Raw genomic sequence first — 16,308 nt, 5'->3', positions numbered from 1 at the left:
AGATAGTGTATCTCTCTATCATCTCGTCTGATGAAGACGTTTCTAACGTCGAAACGTTAGTCAATGTTGTGAAATATTTGAGAATATTGTTTTTATACTCAGAACACACAAATAGCCTACACGGTAATAAATATATTTAATTTTTCCGACAAAAACAATGCACGCAGTGTACATCCCAACCCACACAAAGGCACCTGTTACATAAACATATAGACAAGAAAAGGCAAGGTGAGGCACACTGGCTAATATATAACAGGACATGGGACACTAAAAAAGAGGCTCTAAAGTTGGGGTGTATAAGAGAAGAGTCTTGTTGTGTGTGAGAAGATGTTACAGCCCTGAGATGCTGCAGTCAGGCTAGATACATTTAGAGGACTTCCTGCCACACTGCTTAGTGCCCATGCTATGATTACATTCAGCACATCAGCATCAGAGCTATATTGAGATGCATTTCTGAAATACATTTATATATATATATATATATATATACATTTGTGACTCTTAAAGACATGATTGGCAGTGTGCAAATATCACAGCAAAGGACAGCGCTGTTTAAATGCAGTATGAGAAAATGTGAAATAAATGTTTAGACATTGTTGTTCAAATGAGCAGGTGAACACAGACAGTCTCCATAAGCATCACATCACTCCAGTGAAATGTCTTGTGTACTGTAGCATTGCACAGCTCATCCTTCACTGAAGCTGACTGGGGCACACCAGGGTGGGTCTTAGTTGGTACTTGAAAAACACCTGCGATTTTAAGGCAACAATAAAGTATGTATAACACCATCATTTCCCATTGGGGATGAATACATCAATCAATCAATCAATCAATCAATCAATCAATCAATCAATCAATCAATCAATCAATCAATCAATCAATCAATCAATCAATCAATCAATCAATCAATCAATCAATCTATCTATCTATCTACTGTATCTATATATCTATCTACAGTATCTATCTATCTATCTATCTCTATCTATCTATCGTAACAATGTTACCATAGCATAATGACTTTAGCATGATATATACAGTACAAACACTGACTCAGGAGGATTTTTTTTATTTACCGGTATTTATTTATTTTATTTATTTATATTCTTAGATAGTCTATATGAGTTGTATTTGTACATCCTATGTTCCACTACGTTCCATCATGCTACCTCTCTGTTATGTGTGTTAAGCTGTGTGTGATAGACTGACTGTGTGTATATGTGTAGGGTGGACTGTAGGAACTGAATTGCCCTGCGGGGATCAATAAAGTCTTCTGTATCTGTATCACTGCATGCCTGCAATGGCTGGTATTGCATATGCACCTTTGGCATATTTTCATCACAATATTGTCCAATGTGCAGGGCAGTCCAACAGACCCTTATGGAACCCTGCACATAGTGTAATAATGCTCACAGGGTACACAGCAGGTTTAAATGCCTCAACAAGAAATAAATAGCACCTCTCATATGATGAGGGCTGGGAACAGACTATATAGGAGAGACAAAGGGTTTAGTTGGACCATAGATATTAAAAATCTAGATGCTGCATTGGGCTCCAGAACGTATGTAACTCACCGCCATATTGGTCATCACTGGAGGCCAATGGAGAAACAGGTGTCTCTGATACGAGATCAGACAGGTGTCTCTGATACGAGATCAGGCAGGTGTCTCTGATACGAGATCAGGCAGGTGTCTCTGATACGAGATCAGGCAGGTGTCTCTGATACGAGATCAGGCAGGTGTGTCTGATCAAGTGTTGCCCATAGACAGTGAGGTCAGAGCCCATTTAGGGAGAGCTGGTTCACTCCCTATTAACTCCATAGACCTCTGAAGTTCGCCTACAAAAAGGATCCAAAGCTGCCATCTTTGCCCATATAAGGAGATCCGGGAGTTCATTGAAGCTAACTGCCTATGGCAAGTTGCATTGTAAGTTAGCTCTGGGGTAGCAAATATCAAAGTGTGCCGTCTTCACCTACCGAAGATCACAGTATCCACTAGACGGCAGTGGACAAAACTGTGTGGCGAAAAACGTCTGCATTTCCAATGTCATCGTCCCCGCGAGAGTTTAACAGGTGAGATAATTGGAAATCCCCATGTTATTTTCCCATAGAAAAAATCTCAAGATACCGGATCTCCTTATTTGGGCAAAGATGGTAGCTTTTTTGTAGGCGTACTTCAGAGGTCTATTGTACCGGCATTTTACCTGCAATCTGTTGCAGTTCCGCTATTCATGGGTTTCATCAGGTCCCTTTCCACAGGTGTAGCAATCAAGCACCATGCAGTCTGCACTGATAATCAAGGTGTTGATTTTATTCACCTGTGGAGAGGGACCGGATGAAAATAGGGGCAATCGCGAAAACAAGTAAGTGCAAGTATGGTTTTCACCATACTAAACTCAATCTTTTAAGATTGAACATTAGTCTGGCGAGGCTGCGCTTTGTTTCTACTGCACTTCGCATCGCTTAAGTTTCGTTTTCGGCGCGTCACCGGCCAATAGCGTGCAGTATGGCCGTTTCTGATTGGAGCCAGAAGTTCTGGCAGTAAACAGCTAAAATAGATCTGCTCCTGTCCAGCCTGAGCTACCGGGCGAAATTCAAATCCCCCCGGAAGTTCAGGCAGGGTTCACCCAGCCTAGCTAAATTGTTTCACCTGATTGTCATTGAAAAATCAACGATCAGAGTTTAGTTTCTGCAAGCTCAATATGGATTATTGAAAGGCACTTTGGCTAATTGCTCTCCCACAGGCACCTTCTCTCTCTCTTTAACTTTTAATCTCAACATCATACTGATGCTTGCATTACATCCTCACACTTACATACATTCTATTTTCTTCCATAGACAACTTTTTTTTAAAAGTGTTTTTAGCACATTTTTGCCTATTGTGATAGGTCAGTTAGAGACTGACAGGAAGTGAGTAGGTGAGAGATGGGGTAAGATCAGGAAATGACCCGGGCGGTGGGTCCCTGTGGGCACTTGCACCCAAATGTAGCGCGAGCGCTATAGCCATATACATACATATACTGTATTTTGGTCATATGTATAATATATGTATAATATATTTGGGTTTACTATATGTTGGTTCCGCCTCTCTCTTGTATGATGCAGTTCTGAGCTGACCATAACATTGTACAGTATATTTGGTATATCGTAGCCTATAGGGCCTGGGGTAAAAAGTATTGTTTACTCATTATTTACCTCTTTGTTGACAAAAATGGCCACTGGTTATAACAGCCACAGCAATCATGATCACTCCAATGCAGCACAGTATCCGAAAGAAGTTGTCATTGCAATGTGAAACCTGTTCAGGTTCTAACTCAGCAGGTGTGGACATATCTTGTGCTGTCGGCATATACAATAGGGTTTTGAATAGCAGAGCAAAATACAACAAAAGAAAATGAGAAACACAGCACATTTTCACAGACTCGTTAAAGTTGAGTTTAACTTGCATTGTGGAAAAACGTGTAAATACTCACAATAAACTTCCAGGAAAACGACATGTCCTCCACACACACCCGGCTCTGCTGCAGACAGTGGTGTATCTGACACCACACAGCTATAGCTGCCTGCATCGCCCCGCTGGACTCCTCTGAGATGGAAACCAGCCTGCTTCTTCTGAGAATCCCACATGGCAATGTGGATGATGGTGTGGCTCCTGCAGAGGTATGCAAGAAGGACCACGGCGTCTGGAGCATCAGTAGAGGAGCATCTGAAATCCACATGAGCTCCTGCTGGTACTCTGGACTCAGCAGTGGCTATGAGTGCTGGATATACTCCATCTACACACGCACACACACGCACACACACACGCACGCACGCACGCACGCACGCACGCACGCACGCACACACGCACAAACGCACGCACGCACACACACATATACACACACACACAAGGATAATGAGTCAGTACAGGACTCATCAGTGGCTATGACTGCTGGATATTCTCCATCTACACACGCACACACACGCACACACACACGCACGCACGCACGCACGCACGCACGCACGCACGCACACACGCACAAACGCACGCACGCACACACACATATACACACACACACAAGGATAATGAGTCAGTACAGGACTCATCAGTGGCTATGACTGCTGGATATTCTCCATCTACACACACACACACACGCACGTGCGCGAGGAAGTATTCTTACTGCTGCTACCCTACAAAAACATTTGGGTACATAGTATTCAAGTATGAGGGATCATTATATGGCCATGATGTGATGAGAGCTCTTACCGATTATCTGGATGGAGATGGAGTTTCCCCCCACCCCTCTCACGTCTCCGGGGGGGTATTTGGCTCTGGAGAACACACAGCTGTAACTTCCTCTGTGCCCTCTTGTGAGTCATAACTGATGGCCGAGGCCTTCTTCATGCCAACTCCGTCCTTGCAGAGGTAAACAAAGACCATTTCCTCAGCTTTCTTTAATCCAAAAGTGCTGCATTTGAGCTCAAAATCCCCCCCGACTTTAACACTTGAAGACAATCCATACATGTGAGCAGGGAGAACAGGATCTTTATCTGCAGTGGCTATAAAATATGAAATACAAAGTGAATTTAAATAGTCTTCTAGATTTAGATCTAGATTCTAAATTTTCTTTTATTTCTCGATTAAACATACCTGAGCCCTGAGGCACTGTGGGGATTTCCTCTGTCACACTAAGTGCAACAGCAAGATTAAATTAGCACATTAATGCAAATATATATACAATAAATAGTTTCATCTTATCTGTTTTCAACAATTGGGAATAATACTTAAAGAGCATATACTTACCAAGAATAGCTATTAGAATAAACATCTCACAGCGTGTGAGAGCCAAGGCTCTGGACAGCAAAACAGCAGTCGTGTCAGACTAAATGAGGAGCAGGCTGCTCTGAATTACGCATGTACTGTAGCCTGTCGAGGTATTCTCATGTACAGCCTGTCGATGTATTCTCATGTACTGTAGCCTGTCGATGTATTCTCAAGTCAGTGTGGTCTCAGTTTTTTTGCATATGAGGCTAGTCACAATTTATTTTCTCTCTGAGACAAAACATGTGTCCTGCTTTTAGCAAGACCTCATCAGCTATGTGTGTATTTATGTGTGTGTGTGTGTGTGTGTGTGTGTGTGTGTGTGTGTGTGTTTGTGCATGGATGCATGTGTGTATTACATAAATTAACTCCTCATTAATCAAGTCCAGTCAAGTCAACTACTTTATTTTATAACAATGCATTTCACTCACAGAGGTCATTCAATGTACTTTACAAACACAAGCAAACATGAATAGCTAATGAAAACAAAGAAAGGCAACAGTTAAAGGCTAAAACATTTTTTGTCACATATACTGTAGCAAACATCACCTCACCTCTGCTAGCTGCATGTGCCCTGAATACTCTGTAAGCCCAGGCTCCAAAAACGGCACCAAAAACCACCTGGCCACACCTGGACCATAAAAACATAGCAAACTGTTCCAGCCAATCACTGACAAGATGCACATTTAGCAGAGTTTCAATTGCACGGTACGGGAGGGAGTAGCAAGCTAGCTCTGTTTTGCTTGAACGTCAAAAGTTGTAATGTCACCCAACATCACTTAGAGTGCCTTTAAGATGTTGCATGCTACCTTTCAGTTTTCATGCTGGCATACCCTGCATCAACCACCAGAGGGAAGCAGCTCCTATGGTCAACACATTTTCACATCATTTCTATGTCTGCACATGTTTACTCTTCTGGTGTATGATGTTTTAGCCCAGCATTCAACATTATTGTGAATATAATGTTGAATATTCTGACGTCTACATGATAGCTCTGTCCATATTTTTTACTGTCTATGGTATCAATCGACCCGGCGCTCCCCTTTGTCATAAATAAAGCCATGGGCGTCGTTAGGTCCATTCCATTCAGGTCCATTATTTCCATCCTGTTAAATTCCTAAACCCCCCCTACAATTTTGGGTCGTATTTTTTTCTTTATTGTTTTTAAATAGTGCAGATATGTACTTAACACGAGGCAGAAAGAAAACGAGTCAAACTATCAATAAATTGAATAAACAAACTCTGGTAGCCTCTGCCTTATTGGCTAGGCTACTACCAGAGCCTTATTCCTTAAAGGTAGGGTTGGAGATCCTGGAAAACGATTCCAGCAAAGCTGCATTTTGAAAATACACAGGTCAAAAGTACCAGCCCCTTTCTTCAGACTTCCCCCCGAAGCCACGCCTCCAGAGTACAGGAACGCGCAATGCTTGTTCACGAGCAGGAAAGTGCACGAGCTCTGTTCTGGTTCACGAGCACGAAGGTGCACGAGCGCTGTTCTGACCTGTCCATGGTTCTGAAAGCAAGCATCGATTGGCTTTGGCTAACTTTTGCCAGAGAATGTCTAATAAGGGGAGAACTGCCACTGTCGTTATACTTCCGGTTTTGAAATGGTTGCAGTTCCACGCTGGTTCCATTAGAGGCGCTACATTTGGAGTGCAGAATGCATGGCGGTCAATGGAGCAATACCCCTCAAAATCCGCTTTTCTCAAAATATAATTTTTTGTCAATGAATTTGAATGTTGTTTTCGAAAGGGGATGCAAAGAAATTACGTATTGCGTGGTGTTTGATTTTTTTGAGTCACTTGATTGCTTTAAAACGTCTTTTAAAATGTAAATGACGTCATACACTCAAGCTTCATTAGCAGAATGCTAGCGTGGTATAGGCAACAACAACTCAACCTGTAAGAAATCGGAAGGACATAAGTGTTATGTATATGGGTTCACTTTAGATACCGTAACTTTATGTTAGAGATAACACCGAGACACGTCTTCAGTTCAGTCACTCGTTTACTAAAGTACTTCTTGTAACTCAGTACATTCATATTGACACAATGACAGTGGCGGCGCAGCGCCAACTAGTGGACTGGATCCACATACCCAATGGTACATACATTACATCTCCTCCCCACTAAATGTTGTGCTTACATGAACATGAACGTAAACACATATACACGTAAACATAAACATGTGAAGTCACATCACCTAACCTTGAGGCAGGGAGTAGACTGTCCCAAACCCCGAGTCAGTCAAGGGGTTATTATGCCCTTATTCTTGAGACATGACTCTCTAGTCTAAATGAACACAAATGTAACAGTCTCTTATCCAGACATGTGTCCAACAACTGTCCAACTGTATTGAATTCCTTAAGGGCTAAAACGAACTGGTTTCGTAATAACACGGGATGGGTATCGCTTACCAGTCTCTTGATGTGGTGCGTTGACTACCTCTGATGTTACCGGGGATGACGGCACACTCACTGGATCAGGAGCCGGAACAGCTGGTTCAGGAACTGTGTTCTCCAACACAGGCAGATCTGCTGGAGCATGAGAAGACTCTGAAGACTCTGGAACGTCCAGCTCTGCATGTCGAGTCAGGATCTGGTCAGCATGTCTTCTCCAGTGTTCCGATGATCCGACGTTGACTTTGTATGACACAGGACCAGTTTCGGCTGAAACTACGCCCGGTGTCCACTTCTCTCCTCTCCCATAATCGCGAACTAGGACTGTGTCACCCACTTTGAATGATCTGGCTTTAGCATGCGTCTGTCGACGAGCACACTGCTCCTCTTGTGCTTTCTCCACTTCAGCTGCAACGCTAGGCTTCAGCAGGTCGAGTCGAGATCGCAGCTTGCGATGCATGAAAAGCATGGATGGCGATTCCTTTGTGGTGGAGTGCGGAGTGTTGCGATACATTAGCAAGAATGCATCCAGTCGGTGTTGGATTGAGACTGTTCCTGAGGAGCGCTTCAGTGAATGCTTGAATGTTTGCACAAAACGTTCCGCAAGGCCATTTGTGGCTGGGTGGAATGGTGCAGAGCGAATGTGCTTAACTCCGTTGCTCTTCATGAATGTGTCGAATTCGCTTGAAGTGAACTGGGGACCATTATCGCTCACTAAGACCTCAGGAAGGCCGTAACGACTGAATAGCCTTCTCAGTACCTGTATGGTCTTGGAAGCCGTGGTGGAACTCATCAGGTGCACTTCAGGCCACTTGGAATGGGCATCCACGACCACCATGAACATATGGCCTTGGAAAGGACCGGCAAAATCGACATGGATCCTCTGCCATGGAGCTCCCGGCCATGCCCAAGGATGGAGAGGTGATGGTCCAGGTGCTTTCTGTGTGAGTTGACAGGATTGGCAGGTCTTCGACACTTGTTCGATCTGGGCGTCAATTCCTGGCCACCACATGTAACTTCGGGCGACAGATTTCATTTTAACAACACCAGGGTGTCCAGTGTGTAGTTCGGACAGTACTCTGGGTCTCAGCTTAGGAGGGATGACTACACGGATACCCCACATGAGGCACTGTTGCTGAACAGTTAGTTCATCCTTCCTGCTGATGAATGGTGCCAGTGTGCTGTCCACATGCTGGACTCTCGGGAAGCGACCTGTAGAGACCATTTCCAGTACCTGAGCGAGAACCGGATCAGTCCTGGTTTCCTTGCAGATCTCTTTGCAGCTCACAGGTAAGGTTTCCAGGTGTTTAATGTGAAAACTGTCCACAGTGTTGATTCTCTCCTTAGCTGATGTGGCAAGTGGCAGGCGGGACAGCCCATCAGCATTGCCGTGACGTGCTGCTTCTCTGTATTGGATGACATAATCATGAGCAGCCAGCAGGAGAGCCCACCGCTGCATTCTGGCGGCTGCCATAGATGGTATAGCTTTGCTGGGACTCAGAATTGTGGTCAGAGGGCGATGGTCTGTGAGGAGCGTAAACTTCCTACCATATAAATAGTGATGGAATTTTCGAACACCAAATATAATGCCAAGAGCTTCACGCTCAATCTGTGCATAATTCTGTTCCGCTTTGTTCAAAGTTCTTGATGCAAAGGCTATGGGCCTCTCTTGCCCATCTGGAAGGATGTGTGATATCACCCCACCTACCCCATAAGGTGAAGCGTCACATGCCAGCCGGATGGGAAGTTCTGGGTTGTAATGAGTTAGCACACTTTGCGACAACAACTGTTCTTTGGCCTCCTGAAATGCCATTTCGCATTGTGATGTCCATTGCCACTGTTTGCCTTTGCACAAGAGTGCATTGAGTGGGCTAAGGATGGATGACAGGTTAGGAATGAACCTGCTGTAGTAATTAATAAGCCCTAAAAATGATCGAAGCTGACTCACATTTGTTGGTGCAGGAGCTTCCACAATCGCCCTAACTTTCTCCGGTGACTTGTGCAGGCCATGGGCATCGATAACATGGCCCAAATATTCCAGTGAATCCTTGAAAAATTCACATTTGTCTTTTTGTACACGCAAGCCGAATTCTTCAAGGCGTCCCAGGACAGCGTCCAAGTTCTTCAGGTGCTGCAGGCGGTCTTGGCCAAAATGTCGTCCAAATAGCAGTGGACGTTCGGAAGACCCTGGAGGACCTGGTCCATGGCCCGTTGAAAAATGGCGGGGGCTGACGTGATTCCAAAAGCAAGTCTGTTGTAACAGAACAGTCCCTTTGACGTTGTTATGGTGAGATATTTGCGAGATTTTTCTTCAACAGGCATTTGTAGATACGCGTGAGACAAGTCCAGCTTACTGAAATGCTGTCCCCCTGACAGTGATGCGAATAAATCTTCAATTCGTGGAATTGGATATTTCTCTACCTGCAGAGCGGGGTTGATTGTCACTTTAAAATCACCGCAAATCCTAACATCTCCATTTTTCTTTACAACCGGGACAATGGGTGTTGCCCAGTCGCTGAACTTGACAGGCGATATGATGCCCTGTTCGCTCAGTCGGTCAATCTCAGCTTCAACTTTTGGTCTAAGAGCATAGGGAACGACTCTTGCCTGGCAAAACCGTGGTTGATGTTGCGGTTTCAGAGCTATGGAGACTTTGATACCTTTCAGTGTGCCCAGCTCCTTTTTAAAGACTTCATTATGCCTCTGTAGCACTACTTCTAGTGTCTCCTCCCGAACCGTCTTAATCTCCCGCCAGTCAATCTGTATTTTGCGCAGCCATTCCCGACCAAAGAGTGGGGGTGAAGCCCCTTTGACCACGTACAGTGGTAGCTTAGCCTTCTGCTTGTTCATTTTCACTGTGACTTTGATGACCCCCTCTGGTGAAATCAGCTCGCCAGTGTATGTCTTCAATATTATATTTGTTTGCCGTAAAGGTATGTGGCACAACTGCATGTCATATAATTCTTTGGATATTAATGAAACTGCAGCGCCTGTGTCTAATTCCATTTGCATTGTTTTCCCTTCAATCTTTGGCTTAACACACATGTGTGACAAATTTCCCTTCTGAGCCACCATGTTTAGCGTTAGCTCTGTATCTGTCGTGCTACCCTCACTACTGGATATTTCTTTTGCATCCATGTGGTGCACTTTGCTCTTCTTTTTAATAAACACTTTCTGTTTTCCTGTCTTTTCGCTATTTGCAAGCTCTTTGTTTCGGCACACTCTTGAAATGTGGCCTTTCTTACCACAGTTGTGGCATGTTTGTTCCTTGTAATAGCATTCAGTCTCTTTATGATTTGTTTTTCCACAGCGTACACATTTGTAACGTTGCTGACTATTAAGTGACAGAGCATTTACTTTTAATGCATTACTTAGCTGGTGTGTTTCTCTTGCTACCGTCTCCATTGCTACGGCTACTTCCACAGCCTTTTGGAAAGTCAATGCAGACTCGGTTAGCAATCTTTTCTGTATCGCCTCCGTGTTGAGTCCACATACGAGCCTGTCTCGCAGTGCATCCAGCAAATGCGTGCCAAAATCACAGTATTCTGCTAACTTTTTAATTACCGCGATGTATTGCGTCACTGATTCTCCCTCTTGCTGATTGCGTTTATGAAAGCGAAACCTTTCGGCAATGACAATCGGTTTTGGGGAAAAATGTAACTGCAAAACACCAACAATATCATCGTATGTCTTTTGCCCTGGCTTGTCAGGAGCTACGAGGCTACGCAAGAGTCCATAGGTAGACGCACCCATTACACTGAGCAGAACAGCTAACTTTTTGTCTCCCTCAATCTCGTTTGCGGCTACAAAATGCTCAAACCTTTCCACGTAGGTCGACCACTGTTCCACTGACTCGTCGAAAGCAGAGATATGTCCAATGTATCCGTATCCAGCCATCTCTTCGTTCTCCTTTTATTTTTCTTCTTTTTAGTTGGGCTCACTAGCCTCCATTAGCCACATTGCGCCAAAAACGTCTTCGTCTTCTCCACTCACAGTCAATACCGTGGCGGAAACTTTTAAACTAACAGGCAATCTAAAGTTGTCCTCGTCGCCAATAATGTTATGTATATGGGTTCACTTTAGATACCGTAACTTTATGTTAGAGATAACACCGAGACACGTCTTCAGTTCAGTCACTCGTTTACTAAAGTACTTCTTGTAACTCAGTACATTCATATTGACACAATGACAGTGGCGGCGCAGCGCCAACTAGTGGACTGGATCCACATACCCAATGGTACATACATCACAATAAGTACTCGTTCATTCAACTTTTGACCTATAACCTATGTTGAACTTGCAAAAACTACAATCAAATCTGAGATCTCTCAACGACAATTGGGTGAAAGAGCCAACTTTAGCCGTCTAGCTCCATAGGCTCCCATTCATTCTGCACTCAGGCGACCGCCCCCAGTGGAATTTTGGTGGAACTGCAACCAAAAGTCGTTACAATGGGACTTAATAGCGAGTGGCAAGGCTCTCCGTAGACGGGCTCTGCTTTTGCTAACTTTTTCTCATGGCGAATTCACAGGTAAGAAAATACCTTTCAACATCATAATGAACCTAACTAACGACTATGATTATCATTTCAAGTTATATTTATGAGTGTAACAGAATGTTATAGTGAATGTATTATATCCCCTCGGGGCTTTCCGTAGTGAAAAGATATATTCCTGCTCTCGCGGTAGAGAGCGCTATTCTGGTTACTGATGAATCTGATGAGTTCGTGAAGTAAACTGTTCTTCTCAACAAGTCTTGGCTGGCGAATTATTACCAATATATTAATAAGTACTAACGCTCGGTTACATTGGTGACAGTGGTGGGATCTTTGTGTCATTCGAGTTTTGTTTATTGTAGTCGTTTTCTTTTGATAGTGTGTAGTTTAGTGAACGTGTTAACTTAGGCTAGTTAGTGTGGCCATCGTTTGTCTAGCTTCGCGTAGCCGGTTCCACGGCTAACAGCATAAAGGACAGGATAAAAACTCAGATTCAACATGTGGTGCAAACAAGAAGAGGATTCGTTGCTGTTTAATGCTCGACGGGAGAAAGATTATCAAACTGCCAGAGTGAAGATTGACTTGCCACCTCCGTTTTCTGGGGAGGATGACAAACAAAGTTTTCTCTGCTGGGCACGTCAATTTGAAGTAGCAGTCCGCGCTCTTTTGGAGGGAAACGAAGGAAGAGACTATCATTATGAACTGGTGAGAATTCTACCAACTCGTTTGAGCAAAGCAGCATTCTTGTTGTGGGATAGCCTTCCTGCTACAGTTCAAGCTGATTATAAGACTGTTAAAGAGAGACTTAAAGAAGCCTTTGGCCGCAAACAGTTTTTGGACCGTTTCAAAGCCAATCTCTCTACCCGCCCTCGCGCTCCACATGAGAGCCTAGTAGTCTATGCTGCTGATATCACCAGGCTTGTGCAAGAGGCATTCCCTGACTATGGGGAAAATGCTACTAAAGAGGAGAAGTTTCGCCGTTTCCTCGCTGGTCTGGATCCTGAGTTGAGAGTAAAGTGTCATGAACAAGGGGCGACAGACATGGAGGAGGCATTGGTGATTGCTGAACGGTGTGAGAATGCTAGAGAGGCTGTTAAACTGGACTATGCAATGAAAGGAGGCACGACTGGCTTGGCCGCCGCTGTTGGGGGTCCTGTAGCCTCTGTTCACTCAGTGACTGATTATGGGAGTTTACACAAAACAGTACACAGCCTTGCAGAGGAGCTGAGGAATATGAGAGTAGAGATGAAAATGATGGCCGAGGACAATCTTCGACTGCGGACAAGTGCAGGTGGATGGCGCAGCTCTCCTCCATCAGGGAGGAGCCCATGTTATTGCACCTGTGGGGGTTCTGGATGTCAATCGCGGACCTCCCGTGAGCCACAGCGAGGCCGTTCACCGGATAGGAGATTCCCGTCACCTGGGGGAGACCGGAGGTCGTTCATGCCATCCCGCAGCCATGGGAGTCCTGGTCCTGCCTCGTCACCGGGGAGACGCAGCCCCAGCCCAGGCCATCGCACCCACTACGAGGAGGAGACACCCAGGAGACGGGGAGTACGCTTTTACTCGCCACACGATGAGCGCCAGCTCAGCCGACAGGGAAACGGTATGTAGCTGATGTTGCGGCCCAAACGCCAGCTGCATTCTGTTTGGGCCCACAGACTGACACAGGGGACAATGACTCAGTTATGAATGTGTCTGGGAACAACACTGAATGTGAGATGCCTGTTTCTTATGTCAAAGGTGTGATTGAGGGCACAGTGGTTCCTGTGTTACTAGATTCAGGATCAAGCGTATCTCTTATTAGTGCTGATTTCCGCATGTCTGTCCCTGCACTCCGCATCCGCCCCTTGAAGAAAAACTATGTGACTGCTCGTGCAGTGAATGGACAAATGTTAGACACGTTGGGCACAATCTCTGTTGTTTTATGCCTAGGCACACACTCATGGCAGCACACTTTCCACGTGTTGAGGGAAACTACACAAGCAGTGTTATTGGGCTGGGACTTTTTGTTGAAGAATCATGCCCTTTTGGACATTGCTAATGCCAGATTACAACTGTGGGGCACCACAATTCCTCTACTCAAGGGGAGAGACCTAACCCCTGTGTGCTGTAATGTGTCTATTGCCAACACGATGGCCTTCCCCCCTCTCAGTGAGATTATTGTGCCTGTCAATGTCCATCCACCTAACTTATCTGGAGCCTATTCATGTGACTTTGTTGGCTATCTAGAGCCTAATATCCCTGACACTTCAAATCTAGTGGTGGCTCACACAGTCACCTCAGTAAAGAATGGACTGACATGTGCTCGGGTTCTAAACCCTACTAAAAATGATGTTGTTTTACAGCAGGGCACTCATTTAGGGGAATTCTACTCTGTGAGTGAGGCTGACTTGAATTCATTACCACACGAGGTGGCTGCAGTGACGGCTGATACTACACCCCCCCTGTCTTCCCTCTGTGTTTTGCCGCCTGTGTCATTAGAGGATTCCCCCATCTCAGAAACACAGAAGGCAGCACTATCTGCATTGCTGAGGCAGCATGGGGACGTTTTCAGCGCCACTAATAGGAACACCGGCAAATGCACACAAGTCAAACACCGCATTCACACAGGAAGCCATCCCCCACTCAAACAACGTGCATACCGAACGTCCCCTGAGAAAAGAGCTGAGATTGAGAAACAGGTAGCAGAGCTGCTCGCAGATGGTGTCATTGAAGAGAGCTGCAGCCCCTGGGCCTCTCCAGTTGTTTTAGTTAAGAAAAAGAATGGTCAATGGAGATTTTGCGTTGACTACAGACGCCTCAACAGTGTGACCGTGAAGGACTGTCATCCTCTGCCGCGGGTAGATGACACACTGGATGCACTGGCAGGTGCTGTATGGTTCAGCACATTAGATTTTTCGAATGGATTTTGGCAAGTTGAAGTTGCAGAGGAAGATCGCGACAAAACAGCGTTTACCACTGGGCGGGGCCTTTACCAGTGGCGATCTATGCCCATGGGCCTTTCGAACTCGCCTGCCACATTCCAAAGAATGATGGAGCTTGTCCTCAGGGGTCTGCCTTGGAACATCTGTATGGTGTACCTGGATGATGTCCTACTTTACAGTGCCACTTTTGAGGAACATCTTTCCAGCCTTGGCGAGGTGTTTTCAAGAATCCAGACGGCCGGATTAAAATTAAATCCCTCAAAGTGTCACCTTGCCAGGAATCATGTGCTGTTTTTGGGCCACATCATTTCTCAACATGGTCTGCAGCCTGATCCAAAGAACACTGATAAGGTCCGGAAATGGCCTACTCCTCAGTCTCCATCTGAAATCAGAGCCTTTGTGGGCTTATGCTCATATTACAGGCGCTTTGTACACAATTTTGCCAAACATGCCGCCCCTCTGAATCGTCTGATGGGTAAGAATGTGCCTTTTGACTGGACTATAGACTGTGAAACATCATTTAATTATCTGAAAAATGTGCTGTCCTCTGCTCCCATTGTGGCCCTACCGGACTTTAATGTGCCCTTTAAAGTGTTCACAGATGCCTCAAAGGAGGCTGTTGGTGCCGTTTTAGCCCAGGTTAAGGAAGGGGTGGAGCATGTGGTGGCATACGCTAGCCAAACATTAAATCAGACGCAGCGTCGCTGGTCCACGTTTGACCGTGAACTGTGGGCAGTCGTTTGGGCTGTGCGTGAGTTCAGGCATTACATTGGCCTTACATCCTTTACCATTGTTACAGACCACCGCCCTCTGTTGGGACTCAGACGCATGGCTCTCGATAATGACCCAACAGGCAGGCGAGGTAGATGGATTTTGGAGCTAGACCCCCTCAATTGGGACATTGTGTACAAAGATGGTCAACGTCATATGAACGCAGACGCTCTCTCCCGGCGGCCGGAGAGAGACAGCCTGGCTGACAGCATAACAAGCCACTCAGACACCATCATGAGGGTTAACGCCATACACTCAATGCCATCAGACCCAACTAATCCACAACCTGACGCAGGGGTCTGCCCGTCATCACCAGCACTCACGGCGGATGCACCAAGGGAGGTAGGAACAGGCATCCTACCATCGCTGTCCACCCTGGGACATGATGTGGCGGACATTAAAGCGCAACAGGAGGCAGATGTGGACATTGGAGTTGTTCTCAGCTGGATGGAGATGTCCCGGAGGCCGTCTCGAGCACGACTGAGGGGGGCCTCTTACAGTTTGAGGAAGCTGTGGACAGAATTTGATCGGCTGATTATGCAAGATGGACTATTATGTCGGTCTGTTGCCTCCTCCCTCACTGGTGACAAAATAAATCAAATTGTTGTCCCCTCTGCTCTCATACCGGATCTCCTGCAGCAACTACATGGTGGCCCGGCCTCTGCCCACTTCTCAGCTGAGCGCGTGTGGGAGCAAGCACGCCAAATCTGCTTCTGGCCCTCCATGTTCAGAGACATCAAGAACTGGTGTGAACAGTGTAAAGCATGTCAGACACGCCGTTCCCCAGTGCCACCACATCGTGCACCAATGGGGGGCTCTTGTGCGACCCGCCCATTTGAGAGAGTGGCCACTGACATTGTGGAGTTGCCATTGACAACAAAAGGGAACCGGTATGTGCTGGTGGTCAAGGATTATTTTACA

The 16,308-nt window shown here is 45.6% G+C and overlaps 1 pseudogene; it reads right to left on the bottom strand.

Moving 5' to 3' along the window:
- Positions 1-7,082: 7,082 nt before the first annotated feature.
- Positions 7,083-10,044, bottom strand: LOC134069463 (uncharacterized protein K02A2.6-like; annotated as a pseudogene).
- Positions 10,045-16,308: the final 6,264 nt, after the last annotated feature.

This window comes from Sardina pilchardus, chromosome 21 (genome assembly GCF_963854185.1).
Source record: "Sardina pilchardus chromosome 21, fSarPil1.1, whole genome shotgun sequence".
NCBI lineage: Eukaryota > Metazoa > Chordata > Actinopteri > Clupeiformes > Clupeidae > Sardina > Sardina pilchardus.
The sequence above is the reverse complement of the archived record's forward strand: the minus strand, read 5'-3'. Positions and strand labels throughout refer to the sequence as shown.